General features: G+C 36.8%; 1 protein-coding gene across 1 annotated transcript in view; it reads right to left on the bottom strand.

Annotated features, from left to right (window-relative positions):
* WDR70 (WD repeat domain 70) overlaps nucleotides 1-14,589 on the bottom strand; it is a 308,191-nt gene that overhangs the window by 90,997 nt on the left and 202,605 nt on the right. The gene's annotated exons all lie outside the window — the stretch shown is intronic.

Below are 14,589 nucleotides of genomic sequence, written 5' to 3'. Positions count from 1 at the left end.
TGAGGGGGCTGTGCTCTGCTTCCCCTTAAATCCCATTTAATGGCATCAGGAGACATGATTGTCCTCCAGAGAGCTACCCTCAAAAGGTAAATCACTTATATGCACATAAACTTCTTGAACATACTCTTTTTTTTAAGCTTTACTAATCCTCAGGGATGTCAAAGGCCAAAAATTTACCTCTCCATTTATTAAACAGAACTTCCTGCGGCCCTAAAATTACCTCTTTCAAAATTTTCAAAATCTACTAACCTTGGCACTTTGAAACTTAGTATATGGGGGGAAAAAGTTGTGTGAGTTGACTTGATCTTGCCATGTTGACACTAAGGCTGTTTCAGAGTCATTTTTAAGATTAAAATGAAAGTTTAGGGGTGCCTGGGTGGCTATTTGGTGTCTACCTTTGGCTCAGGTCAGATCTCAGGGTCCTGAGATGGGAGCCCCCCATCTGACACCCTGCTCAGTGGGGAATCTGCTTCTCCCTCTCCCTCTGCTACTCCCCACTGCTTGTGCTCTCATCTCTCATGCACACTCTAAAATGAAAAAAAATTTTTTTTTAATTAATAAAGTATAAGTTTTAAACTTATTATTTTAAAATAATTCTAACTTAAAAAAATATTACAAAGGGTTCCATATACCCTTTACTCACTTCCCCTAATGTTAACATCTAAAATAACCAGGGTACAATTATTTTAAAAAAGGAAGATATTAACACTGACAGAATAAGAATTCATCCATAGACCTTATCCCAATTTCACCAGTTTTCCCACTATGTCTTTTTTCTGGTCCAGATGGAACCCAGGACCCCATATCGCATTTAGCTGTCATGTCCCCTTAGCATCCTCCAATCTAGGATAGTTTATTTTGATTCTAGTGAAAAGTACTAACCAGTTATTTTATAGACTATCCCTCAATCTGGATCTGTCTGATGTTTTCTTGTTCTTAGACTAAATTAAACATTTTTAGCAAGAACGCAACAGCAAGTGTGCCTTCCTTCTCATGTATCCTATCAGGGTAATCCCTGATGTCAATGTCAACGTCTTATTACAGGTGATGTTATCTTTTATCCTCAGTTAAGGTGGTGTCTGCCAGATTCCTCCAGTATAAAGTCACTATTTTTCTCTTTGTAATTGTGATATCTTACCAGGAAATACCTTGAGACTATATAAATATCCTTAAGACTATGTAAAAACCTTTGCCTACTCATTTTAGCATCTATCAATGATTCTTGCTTGTACCAATTATCACTTGAGTTTTCCTCATAGTGATTTTTCTAACAATCCTTCTATATTTATTAATGGAACACTATTGTAAGAGAGATGTTATAGGTATATGTGTGAATGTGTGTATATGTATATTTTTTTTCCTGGATATTTGAATCCATGGGTTATAGTTCACAGACTTGTCTCAGATACAGTTCATAGATTTGTCCCAGATTTGGACATTGGTAGCCCTTCAAGTCCTTTTGAAATGTCCCCATCATTTTTTTTAAAGTATATTTTAATCAAATTATCCCAACTTTAATCAATATCATTGAGAAAATATATTTTAGAATGAGTGTCATTAGGCTAATTTAATTCATTTATCTATTATCTTTGCACCACAAATAAACTTCTTTCAAGGTTTTTTTCCCCCCTTTTCAATTCTACTGAAATTATTCTCATTGAGATTTATTTTTCCATTTAACTTCTATAACAAAAAATTTAACTAGTCTTAAAAAAATATGCTGGATTTGATACACAGATCTATCAAATCCAATTCAATGGAGTCAGATATTACAAATGTAAATCTTGTGATGAATTTTTACAATTGGAGATCGAGTTTTAAAGGTCCTTCGGTCTAACCTATTCATTTTATAGATAAGGAAACCAAGGTGTGTGTGTGGGGGGGTAGGGGTTGAGTGGTTTACTTTAAACAGCTAGTTTTGAAGCAATAGTGGCACAAGATCTAGTACAGTAGTCTTCCTCTGCTCAACAGGGTTGTGACCTCTCCTGTCCCCTATCAAAATCAGTGCACAGGGACACTGAGAAATATATTTCTTACAGGGCTCGTTGTGCCATCTTTCTCAAGTGTCTGCATCCAGAGGGGATTTTTGATCCAACACTGAACTGAGTAAGACAGGGAAGGAGGTGGTAAGGATCATAGTTAAACATGGAACAGAAATCCTAAGCAAAGTGGTGTATAGGTACAGAAGGTATAGGGTCAAGGGATGGAAACTCAACTAGCAGAAACAAGGCAATTAGGCTGGGAGACATGGAGGAAAGACTCCCACCTCAATGAGGTTTTCAATATAGACATCCAGCCCTAGGCCAAAAAGTAAGCGTACTTTTCCGTCAAAATCAGAGCAAAAGAGTAATAAGCATATATATATAAGCCCCAAGAATTAATAAATTAATTAATTCATTTATTCCACTGTGCTGGATATGGAATTAAGGATTTTGTGAATAAACACATCCCAAACTCAACTCCTTATAGTATTCTCTTCTTCCTCTACTTCCTCAGGCAAATCTCCCTGCCTTGATGGTGGCATGCATTCCAGTTACTCAACCTGGTCAGTCACTCATTCTGCATTCTTCACATATAAACATTTACCAAACTTTATGTGTCTATATTCTAAATACCTCTCTAACCCACTTCTCTGAATTGATCTCCATTCTCACCTCTCGTTGGACCTGAACTCACTCAGCACCTCTTAACTTACCCCCTTGCCTCCTGATTTAATTTCCTCCAATTTATCTACCACATAGACAACAAGTGATTCTTCAAAAACCAGTCTGATCTTGCATCCCTCTTGCATACAGTCACTTACTGAAAGGGAAAAAAATAAGCCTTCCTTTTGACTTCACCCTACCCCAATGTTACAGGGAGGGGCATAGCAAATCACTGTGTAGGGTAAGGACAGAGATTCATTTGAAAAAGCATATTCAATTTACCCCACTGTTTCTGTAACAGAGTTCAAAAGTAAAGCTTAACAAAGTCTTCTTGGCTAACTGCAAAACACAAAATATGTAATGGTTTTTAAGATACTGAAAAATACTCTCCTGTAAGATAAAATAGAAGCACTTGGTCCAAGTCTATCTTTGTGAATGGGAAAGCACCATACAAACAAGCAATCAGTATCAAACTCAAACACACACACACACAACTTTATCAGTTTCAGGTTTATACAGGAGGGTCACTTTCTAAGAATGTGGATTTAGGGTTACAGTATAGAATATATTTTACTTTTTGGCTTATATCTATTAAAAGTATTCTTAATTTTTCAATATAAAAATAATTATTGTGTATTTTGCTGTAACTTTTGACAAGTATTTCAGTGAAATGTCTAAAATATCTTTCCGTCCTTGAGATACACATTTTATGTGTGGGAAAACATTCAAGCCTCATGCAAGTATCTTTAGTATCTCCATATGTTTTAACTCATAGCACTTGGAAAGTCTGCTCTGCTACTAAATGGTTTATAGGCTAATCTTCCTAGGTTTAAAAATAAAATAGCAAAATGTCATCTGGCTACTAGATCTAGTCAATGACAAAGAATTCCATTTAAGTTATAGCCATTTTAAACTTAGCAAAATGTTTTAATTTTATGCTATTTCTAAATCTTGATTCACTATCTCAGTAATAAAATACAGAAAGCATAAATATCTACAGAGTGAATTATTTCCTTTGATGAATGTGGACACTACACACTGTTTTTACCAAGGGAAATAGATACAAAATTTAGAACTTCTAATGCAGTCAATTTAGGTGATAGCATTTGGAAATACATGAGGAAGCCTCTGGTAATCACTCCTTGCCTATTTAGTTAAGTCTAAACTGAGCTCTTTTCCTCTTCCAGCCTTACTCCATTATGATCCTCATTCATTGTGATAGAAGGACCCAAGAATTCCCTTTGAATGATCCCCCCTACTCTCTCCTTCTCTCCTGGATCCACTCCCCACTCACCCAGCCCTGTGGGCCCTTTCTAGGCAAACAGTTGGATCTTTTCTTACTGGAATCAGATCATCAATCAGACAATTTTACCCTTGATAATATGTATTTCCCGACCTTTGAACAACATACAGAGAACAGAGGCCCCTTCGGTTGGTAGATGAATGGGTTCCCACTCTCAGAGACTCAAGAGATTGTGCTTAAAAGTATAGACTCTGGAACCAGACTGCCTGGAATCAAATCCCAGATCTACCTACTCCTTACTGTATGACCTTAGATAAATTACTCAGTCTCAGTTAACTCATCCTTAAAATGGAGATACCAATATTAACCTCATAGGCTGTATAATAAGCAAACAGACTGACAGCATTTGGTAAAATTCCCATTACACATTAGGTAGAAATTTAGCTTCTAGTCTAATAGTTATTACTATTATTACTATCACTACCATCACCACAATTACTAATGTTGCAGTAGGTAACAGTAAGAAGGCGGTGAATTCTCCGGTAAAGTTCTATAGGTCGTATCAGAACAAAGGTAACTGACTTCTTTGGGTAAATAGTTTTTTCTAAGAATGAATGAATGAATGAATGAATGAATTTCTTACTTGAGAGAGTAAGAGAACACAAGCAGGCGGAGCAGCAGAGAGAGGGGGAAGCAAGCTCCTCACTGAGCAGGGAGCCCTACATGGGGCTCTATCTCAAGACTCTGAGATCATGACCTGAGCCAAAGGCAGGACACTTAACCAACTGAGTCACCCAGGTGCCCCTAGACAAACAGTCTTGATGGAGTTTTATAACATATTAACAAGACTATGACTATGAGTGACTAAATAAAAGAAGGCATATTTATTGACCTTCACCTAAGGGCCAGTTACGGTGCTGTGTAGTTTCACAAAGGCTATCTCACTTGATCTATATAACCGGACAAAGATGAAGTTGATTGTTCAGATGAGTAAATTGAAGTTTGGGAGGCAAAGTATTCTTTTTGTCCTACCAGACCTACTTATAGGGAACATAAAGAAGAGCACAGAAAGATAAGCTCATTTGGGTTAATCAAGAATATTCACAATAACAGCTAATATTAACACTGTTTCTACAAAAAAGTATACAAGTTCCAAACAATCTGAACCAGTGAACTTTTAGGAGTACAATCAATCTACTATTATCAGTTTTATTTTCTAAGTAACAACTGCGTACAGATTTTCATAACAAAGATTTATATCATTGCAGAGTAGTATCTGTGTCTTTTCTTTAAAACTCCCAAAGCATCTAGTTCACTACTTGGTAAATACCTAATTTAATATGATAAAGGATAATGATGAAGACGGCAATCACCATAGTTGGTAGAACACATTCTGAATTTCAGTTATGGAAAATTCTAGGAATAATATAGAATCCCTTTAAAAATGAAGTCATTGAGAGGACTGGGGTGCGGGCTGAATGAACTCAGCTATAGCAAGACAAATTCTAGATGGAACAGCAATAAATGATAGTGAATCTCATAGTGAGAAAACTGTTTTTAAAATTCTCCTTCAAAAAAAATAAAAAATAAAATAAAATAAAATAAAATAAAATAAAATAAAATAAAACTCTCCTTCAATTCCAAGCAGAAAATCGTGATTTAGCATTAATTTGTCTTTTTTTTACCTCCATAAGACTTGCTAATTATCTCTTTAATACAGAAAAAAGTTCAGGGCAGCCCGAGTGGCTCAGCAGTTTAGCGCCACCTTCAGCCCAGGGCCTGATCCTGGAGACCCGGGATGGAGTCCCACTCAGGCTCCCTGCATGGAGCCTGCTTCTCCCTCTGCCTGTGTTTCTGCCTTTCTCTGTGTGTATGTGTGTGTGTCTCTCATGAATAAATAAATAAAATCTTTTAATAAAAATACATGAAAAAGTTCAGACACAGAGCCTTGACTGATAACAGTGTATAGCAAGTATTTATGATGGTGTTATTTTTAATGAAATTTTAATAATTGCTATCTTCTATTAACAGCAAAACTGGCTTTTTGCTTGTGGTCGTGTTATAACATTTCCTTTAGGAAGAGAGAATGAGGAATGATTACTTCGTGGGCACTGGGTGTTTTCATGGCATGATGAAAAAGTTTGGAAACTAGAAAGAGTTGGTGGTTGCACAACACTGAGAATATACTAAATACCATTAAATTATATATTTGTAAATGAAAAATAAAGTGGCTAGTTAACTGTTATGTGCATTTTACCCCAAGATTAAAAGTATTTATAATTTTAAAATAAATCAATGTTTTAAAATTAAGTACCAAGGTGTAGCGAGATGAGAAAAGTTATGAGAGTAGTATGCAAACAAATGAGGTTTGAGAAACAGTCTTAAATAGTAAAACTATTAGCCTGGATTAGCCTGGTCAGAATTTCTGGGAGTTGACTATAGGATTCTCAAAGGTAGAGCCTTGAACAAACTAACTTTGGTAGCTTTTCAGGATACCAGCAACCTAGTACAGTCAACACTAGTGATTTCTGGTGGCATACCAGATGTCTTGAAGGGTTTAGGCAAAAATCCCGAGACAGGGAAAGAATCTACAGCATCCATCTGCCGCCTGTTCTAAGTCTCTGCAGCTCTCATTCCTCTCCCTCACCATTCAAGGGACTCCTGTGTTCTTGATGCCCTCTGGTCACTCAATGCCCCAAACCATTTGTTTTTCATCATCAGTCAGAGCCTCTGTTTTTTAAATGCAGGTTTTAACTATGTTTTGAAAGGACCAATATCCACAAGGTCACTATAAAGATCAAATTATATTTGGGACATGCTTTAAAAGTGTTTTTGTAAACTCTGGATTCTAAGTCCTCTGGATTCTAAGTCATGAGTGGTTCATAAAATTAATTTAATAGATTATAATCAGTAAAATGAATAAAATGAAATGAAAAAAATTGGGAGTACACTGTACCTTGCAAGATCAGGAACTGTTTTGGTAAACTTCTATTTCAGTCGCACGGGTATGTGTGTGTATGTGTGGCTGTGTGTCAGTTTGTGCAAAGATACTTGCATAGTCAATCACAATGAAAATGTAATTTACTATAGACAAAAAAAAAATAGTTTTATAAGACAAGTCCTTTCTCTCTGTGTTATCTGATCAGAGAGCGAAAGACCCGTTTTTCAGAATAAAATAGAATTATTACATGATATATACAGCAACTAGTTCCTTAATCACTTATCCCATGACCATCAGTGTTTTCTACCCAGAGTAAAATTTTTACAGCAAAAGTAAACTTTTTATCAGACAGTAGTGATAATAATTTTTTATATAATATTAAGTATAAATAAATTGGGGCAATAACTTTAAAAATACTTCTGAATTAAGATTTGATCCTTATATTACTTTGTAGGAGAGAGCTAAAAAACACAAAAACTCTGATAAGGAACAAAACTGGTAAATATTCTAAATATTCTGAATTGCTGAGATGTAACAGAATCTGAAAATGCTCCATAATTTGGGTATCATACTTAAAAATAAGTTTCTGAGTTTTATGAAATACAGTAAATTCTATGGTTTGTATAATTAGTACAACAAGGAAATTAAAAAAAAAAAAGAACAAGAAGGTTCACTGTAGCAAGTTTTAGAGTTCAAATCATTACTGGTTACATCCCTCTCCAGTTGCAATGAATCAAAGAGTAGGTTAAAAGAGAATGCACACAACCCAGAAAACTCTTTCACATTTTTGGCTCAGATATTACTTTCTGTATATAAAAGCCCTACTAGTGGCTCTATTGAGTGAACATTTAACATTTACTATTTTGTTTATAATGATTAAAACAGTAATGTTTGGCGTCTTCAGCTTACAAAATAAATCATAGCTGTCCTGAAGCTGAGAAACACAGCTCAGGAAATATCTCTCCTAGAGAGAGGAATCCCTTATATAGGCTTTCTAGAGACTGTAGTCATCCTGCAGAGATCCACCATTTTAAATGACATAACAGCCCTATCTAGATAACTGCAAAGGGCTTTACTTGTGCCACAGAAGATGCAAATTTTCTTTCTTTTTTTTTTTTTCCTAAAATTTAGGGATTATAGGAGTACCTGGGTGGCTCAGCTGATCAAGTATCTGACTCTTGATTTTGGCTCAGGTTATAATCTCAGAGTCCTTAGATGGAGCCCCACATAAGGCTCCACACTGGACATGGAGCCTGGTTAAGGTTCTCTTCTTCTTCCCTTGCTCCCCTCACTCCTACTCATGTACATGCTTACTCGCTCTCTCAAAAAAAAAAAAAAAAGGGGGGGGGGAGCATTTATTCCATATTGCCAATTGATATAGGATATTCATAAAAGTAAAACAAATTGTGCTAAAATAACACAAAACCAAAACAGATTTTCATGTAATCCAAATTCTCAACCTCAAACAGCTTACTTATCATTAAAAGATCAGAAACCAAGAAAAGAAATGATCAAATATGTTTTATGGAATCATTTTCAACTTATATTCTCTATGATTATACCAATTGCTAAATAACAAAAATTCAAGAAAGAAAACGAAAGATCTAATTGGCTTTATTAATCAATGAATAAAATGGACAACATCCCTTCTAGTAAGTAGGGGGAGCTCCAAAGGGCTATCGTAAAGTAAGGGATTTTAAAGATAAGAGAGGGTGCAGAAAAAAGGAAATTATTAGCAAAGAATCCACTGTTTTAGGCAAAGTTGCCCTCCTAAAGGTAACAGCAGGGGTCTATCAGTAATCTTCCTTGTGCTGACCAGAAAACTGCCTGGCTGACTGGTTAAAGGTTACATCCCTGGAAGGGTTGAAACTAAAGTTGGGTTAGGTATTAAGTATTGGTTTACTAACTTGAGGCCTTAACGTAAGTGACATCATTTTAGGTTTGTGGTTTTCTTTCTAACATAGTGCACAACTCTTTAAAAAGGCATAATTTAAAATACTGTGAAAAAAACGTCCTTTACATTTTACCCATTTGTCCATCTAACTTCAAAAAATCTTCAAAATCCAAACATTACTGCTTTCACTACCATCCTGGGCCAGAAAATTACCTAGACATCTGCAACAGCCAGCCCCCAAACAGTCTCCTTACTTCTACCTTTCTCCATTTGTAGTTATTCTCCGTGCAAAATGTCATGTGTGATTGCCGGGGGGGGGTGGGGTGGTGGAGAATGGGTGAAATAGATGAAGAGGATTAAGAGGTACAAACTTCCAATTCTAAAATAAACAAGTGTCACAGAGATAAAAAGTACAACACAGGGAATATAGTCAATAATATTGTTTGGTAACAGATGGTAACTATACTTCTTGTGGTGAATGTTTAGTATAGAACTGTTGAATCATTATGCTGTACACCTGAAACTAATATAACACTGTATGTAAATTATACTTCAAGTTTTAAAAAACGGTCAGAGTGATTCTTTTAAGAATACAACTTGGATTATGTCATTTTTCTAAAATCCATCTAGGAGTATTCAAACTCCTTGACATAGCCTCTAAGGCTCTTTGATCTGATAGCCTCCCACCCCAACCTTTTCTCACTTCTCATTCATTCTTCCCTAGGAAAGAAGATAGTACATTAATCTGACCTGTGACTGTGGTAAAAATTAACTGACAGCTCTTGACTTAGGTCTTCCTCTTCCTTCTTGGGTGTAAGCTGACCTAAAAGAGTAATTCTCCTCATCTTTTCCAGTCCAAAGTCTTCCTGGGGCAAGCCTATCTGGGTTCAAGTTGAATGTCCAATTCTAGGAATTAGTTAGTGGGCACTTCTGGCTGCTATCCTCCTCTACCATTTGTAGCAATGGTAGATTCTGGGCCTTTATCTATCACATTTTGGTGATTAGTCTTATTTCTTAATTTGTTTAGAACTAATGTAGGGAAGAGGGGTGCTATATCATGAGAGCTACTAAAAAACCCAATTCACTGAAAAACACACACACACACACACACACACACACACACACCTTACATGTGAGTACAGAAAAGAATTTAGAAATTCTTATCTCTGGGTGGAGTAGTTATAGATAACTCATGTCTTTCATATGCTTTTCTATTTGGAGTATCTTTACAAATAACTATAGATTACTTTTATAATCAGAAAAAAAAATAGCCCAAACTAACTTACTTTGGGAACCATTACATAGGGCACCAAGGTTTGCACCAAGTTTTCAGAGGAAATCAAGAGCCTTGTGTTAGAAACATGTCCAATGAAACTGAAAAGAGAGTCACAAAATAACTATCTCTAATCATGATTACATGCCATGCAGATAAAAATGTCTTACTTTTTCACAGATATCTCTTAATTACTTTCACTCTAATATTTTGACTAAATTCAAGTCACCAAAAAGTGACAAAAATTACATCATTTTCTTGAATCTGTAGAGCCCCTGGGGAGGCACAAAGAGACAAGCAGACTCCTTACTGAGTAGGGAGCCCGATGCTGATGCTGGGCTTGATCCTGGGCTTGATCCCAGGACCTTGAATTAATGACCTGATCCCATGTCAGACACTTAATCACCCAGAGACCCCTCTTATTCATATATTTTAAACTAGGGGTTTCTGCTGAAAAATGTCTATTTTTTTCTGTCCTAATGATCAATACATATCCACAAATATTCATAGAAGTTTCTATTCCTACCACATTTAGGAGAAAGTTTTAATTCTTCTAGTTTTACTTACAAGTTAAAGTGTTTTAAGAATATTTATAATCTTTACAAGAAAAATACTTATATTAATTCTATTCTATTTTTCTTCCTGTCTTCCCTGGGCAACCTTGGTCAGTATATGATCATCTAAACCTAAGAATTTTTTCAGACATTATTTTGATCAGTTATATTTTCTTCTTTCTGTATGTTAAGACTACATCAATGCAGTGCATAAGTTTTACCTTTTTCAGGATACTGTGCAAGGTCTACATCTCAAAATTAGAATATGAAAGGAAGGACTTTTGGGATAAAACTTAAATACTGAAATTTAACTCAGCAACTACTTATTAAATCCCTACCACATGTTTTCTATACCAGCAATCCAAAGCTAAGGAAGAAAGAAAGAAAAAAAAAAAAAAAAAAAAAAAAAAACCTTGTCTCCAAAGAACATATTAACAATGACTTGTAAATTTTTTTGTCCTTAGCCAATTTAGACAAGGCAGGAGATGACCTGCTTCATTTATTCCTCTATTCCAGGGGCAAGGGAACTCAGGGTTTAAAGCTCCATTGCAGATAAAGTCTTGAAAAGATTATAGTAAGTCATTCTTTAAGCAGCTTTATCAAAGTATAATATCATAAAATTTATCTATTTTCAGTGTGTGATTCAATGATCTTTAGTATATTTACAGAGCTGTGCAACCATCACCATAATCTGGCTTTAGAATATCTCCACCAGGGTCATTCATTTGTGAACCATAAAGTATTGCAGCACAGTGATTAGGAATGCAGGTTCTAGTGCAGACTGCTTGGTTCCATAATTTTACTAGCCTTGAGCAAGCTGTTAATACTTTCACTACTGGGTTTCAGTTTTCTCATCTATTTTTAAATTTATTTTTAAAAAATTTTTTTTTTAAATTCATTTTATTAATTCATGAGAGAAACAGAGAGGCAGAGACACAGGCAGAGGGATGCCTGTGGGGTGTCCGATGCAGAGGGGTCCCAGTGGGGTGTCCGATGCAGGACTCAATCCCAGGGTCCCAGGGTCCCAGGGTCCCAGGACCAAGACCTGAGCCAAAGGCAGACCCTCAACCATTGAGCCACCCAGGCGTCCCTAGCTTTCTCATCTAAAATATGTGGCTGGGATCCCTGGGTGGCGCAGCGGTTTGGCGCCTGCCTTTGGCCCAGGGCGCGATCCTGGAGACCCGGGATCGAATCCCACGTCGGGCTCCCGGTGCATGGAGCCTGCTTCTCCCTCTGCCTTTATCTCTGCCTCTCTCTCTCTCTCTGTGACTATCATAAATAAATAAAAATTAAAAAAAAAATAAAATAAAATAAAATAAAATATGTGGCTAATGATAGTACCTCGTTGTATGGTCCAGAGGGTCAAATGAATTATCATATGTATAAAGTACTTAGAACAGCGGTTGGCACAAAGTGTTCAGTAATGATTAGCTATTACTAATATCATATGCTTTAAAAATCTATTAGAAAAAAGACTGAAAATACTTTTGATGCAAATAAGCATTATTCCATACTGAAGACTAAAACAACCTATAACCACACACGTATTTGATAATAAAAAACCCTGATCAACAGTAATCAAAAATTTAAAAACAAGAATAAGAGTAACTGAAAACTAAACAAACACAAGATAAAATCTATGATGATCTGATACCACCCATTCACTGTCAACAAATATGTACAGGGAGCACATACATCTTTTAGGGATGGGAAAATAGCAAATAAGACAAAAAGTTCTTGACCTTATGAAGCTCAGGTTAGAAGGAGACAACATGAATGGGCAGACAAATGAAAAACAAAAGAAAATAATTACACAGTGGGAAATGTCATAAAGACAAAAACATATTTTAGGCAATGGTACAGATATAATAGTGTCAGGGAAAGCAAGGGCACTACTCTAGCCAGAAATCTAGTCTCACTCTAGAACTAGCCTTCTTATTCTATATTCTTTATTATTATACTGCTTTGTGGTTCTGAGATGACATTTGCCACAGGTCAGAATACAAAGTCAGCACCCACATCCAAGACAGTAAACAAAAACCTACATGCAACAAAGGCTCCGAGGTAGGACAATTTGAGCAATGGAAAGAGGCTAGCAAATCTGGAGTTTAAAATAATATAAGGAAGAATGGCAGGTGAGATGGGGCACCTGAGTGGCTCAGTTGGTTGATTTTGGCTCAGGTCATGATCTCACGGTCATGAGAGGAGCCTCCTGTCAGGCTCCCCACTCAGCAGGGAGTCTGCTTTTCTCCCTCTGCCCCTCCCCCTGTTTGCACACACACATGGGTGCACACTCTCTCAAATGAATAAATCTTTGAGCAGCCCTGGTGGCTCAGCAGTTTAGTACCGCCTTCAACCTTCAATCCTGGAGACCCTGGATCCAGTCCCATGTCAGTCTCACTGTGTGGAGCCTGCTTCTCCCTCTGCCTGTGTCTCTGCCTCTCTCTGTCTCTCTCAGGAATAAATAAAATATAAATATATAAATCAATAAATCTAACTTATTTAAAAAAAGGAAGAAAAAGAAGGATGGCAGGTGAGGTAAGATAGGCAAACACCAAATTCCTGTACCATTTCACTATTTGAATCACCCCTTCCCTATCCAACTGCTTGAGGTAATGTTAGGTCACTACCTGTAGATTTCTGGGGAAATTTACCATCACCATGGGCCACACTATGGCAAAGCATTCGTCACTTTAAAATGATGAGATTGGACAGTCCCAGTGGCTTAGCGGTTTAGCACCGCCTTCGGCCCGGGGCATGATCCTGGGGACCCGGGATCAAGTTCCATGTCTGGCTCCCTGCATGGAGCCTGCTTCTCCCCCTGCCTGTGTCTCTCCCTCCCCCCACCCTCTCTGTCTCTAATAAGTGAATAAAAATCTTAAAAAAAGAAAAAAAAGATGAGATTTAGAAATGGAAGATTATTTCTTAAAAAACATTTGGCCTAATCCTGTTACTTGTATGTTTTCAGGGTTTATACTCCTGGATAAATAATCTTCTGGTCCATAAAAAGAGCATCATGACTGTTCAACAGCAGCATGGAGGGAATAGCATCTGATTTGGCTTTGACTGAATTGAGTTCTCCACCAGCAGTTGGGGGCTTGCAGCATACATGGCAATATGGTCAGTTTTGAGAAGGGCAGCAAGGCAGTAGAGGGAGATCAGGAGGGAACAAAGCATAATTAAGTGATTTTTTTTTTTAAGTTTTTCCATTTATGGAGAAAGTCGTGGGAGATATTCAAAGGCTGGTTAAAGATAAACTGAAAGGCTGTAGGTGTCAGTCGGGGAAAATGTGAACTATATTCAGTATGTGGTAAGCACTGCCACACTGTGTACTGCATTTCATAGGATTTAAACTGAAACTGAGTCATATCAGAGTGGATGGACAGAGAAGGGTAACGATGTACAAAAACACAAGTTGGAGATGATGCAAGTCTGAAGTAGAATGAAAGCAAAGGAGGTGAAACTGAGGGTGCAGATGTGAGAGCCACTAATACAGAATTTATAAGACTGACACTGGTTATAGGAAAGGGAAATTAGCAGGAGAAGAGGTTGTTTCAAAGAGTGATATTGTCAATAAGGAGAGACTGAAAAAAGACAGCTGCTTGGAAAGTCTTATATTTTATTCTTCAAAAGATTCAAAAGAGATTACACAGTATCTTCTGATACATCCTCAAAATATCGATTTTTCAGCTTCTCCAGGGCCTTTGAAAGCAAACTGGGTCGGGTCACTGTTTTGTTCACTGTGGTATATGCCCAGCATGTAGAATAGTACTTAGATCAGAGAACATACTCAATAACTTTTGTGGAATCAATGATGTGATCTCTTTGCCTCCCTTCCATCTATCAGTCCCCCTTGCTCCTTATTTTCTTCCCTCCTGGCCCAAAAGGCTACAATTTTACACATTTTGAGCAAATATCTTACCAACATCCTTAATTACATGGCCCATTATCCTTCTGTTACACGTTTCCTATTTTTTTCTCTGAGATTTCATATGATCTTCTCTATAACCCCAATGCCCTGAAAGTTCAAGATGTACAG

Source organism: Vulpes lagopus, chromosome 3 (genome assembly GCF_018345385.1).
Source record: "Vulpes lagopus strain Blue_001 chromosome 3, ASM1834538v1, whole genome shotgun sequence".
NCBI classification, from domain to species: domain Eukaryota; kingdom Metazoa; phylum Chordata; class Mammalia; order Carnivora; family Canidae; genus Vulpes; species Vulpes lagopus.
Note: the sequence above shows the minus strand (reverse complement) of the source record. Positions and strands in the feature narration are given on the sequence as shown.